The following is a 1,053-nucleotide window of genomic DNA, read 5'->3' on the forward strand; positions in this document are numbered from 1 at the left end:
GTCACTTATCCCTCTGGAAAGCTTCTCCAAGTAACCAAGGGTAGTCTCGTTTTTGAGAGATCTCCTCTGTTCATGATCTGAGAGTGACATGATCTGATGGTAGTATTTGTTTAAACACTTGTAGGTCTCAAGTCCATTCCTAAGATGTAACTCACTGTGTTTGGGGGAGGGAGACAAGTTAATGCCTGGCTTTCACTTCAAGAATTACTCTCCTGGGGACACACATAGTATTCCTGGAAAGATAAAGTTGATTACAATAGGGGCTGCTCAGGGGAGACTGCATCAGAGGAGGTTCAGGGGGCACAGGTTGACAGAGCTTCCAGTATAGCCTCCTGCCTAGTTGGTAAGCCTTAAGATTCCCAGTTAAATTGAATAATTGAGGCTAGTCCTTGTTTTTGTAACAACTACCTGAGGGTAGTCAGTCCAACCTGTCCTGTTTGTCCGTGCCACTAGCTGAGTGGCATTTTTTCATCGCATGGGATGACTGAGAATGGGAGTGAATAAAACATTCAGAAGTGTTGCCAGGTGTTCTGTGGACAAGGTATAGGAGCTAGAGCCATCGTTTGTTGCAGCGGTCCCCAATCTTTATGGCACCAGGGACTGGTGCTCCATTGAGAATCTAATGCCTAAAGAGCTGAGGGGGAGCTGAGGTGGTGATGCTAGTGCTGGGGAGCGGTTGCAAATACAGATGAAGTTTTGCTTGCTCGCCTGCCGCTCACCTGCTGTATGGCCCGGTTCCTAACATGCCATGGACAGGTACCAGTCTGTGGCCCAGGGGTTGGGGACCCCTGTTTTGCTGTTTTCAATAGACTTTTTGGTAAGGTTAAGGGGAATGGCTATCAAATTGCAGTCAGAACTGTCTGACAGGGGATGACAGATCCACAGTGTCATCTATGATGCTTGCAACAGTTTGGGAAAAATGCGTCAAACCATTTCCCTTGTAGACAAAGGCTCCTAGGGAAGTTATGACAGAAAAATATATTAATGTTCCTCTCACTCCTTCATATGTCCCAGGGTTTGCAGTGTCAGGGTTATTGCTCTCCCTTCACCTCT

Source organism: Pteropus alecto, unplaced genomic scaffold, assembly GCF_000325575.1.
Source record: "Pteropus alecto unplaced genomic scaffold, ASM32557v1 scaffold164, whole genome shotgun sequence".
Lineage (NCBI taxonomy): Eukaryota > Metazoa > Chordata > Mammalia > Chiroptera > Pteropodidae > Pteropus > Pteropus alecto.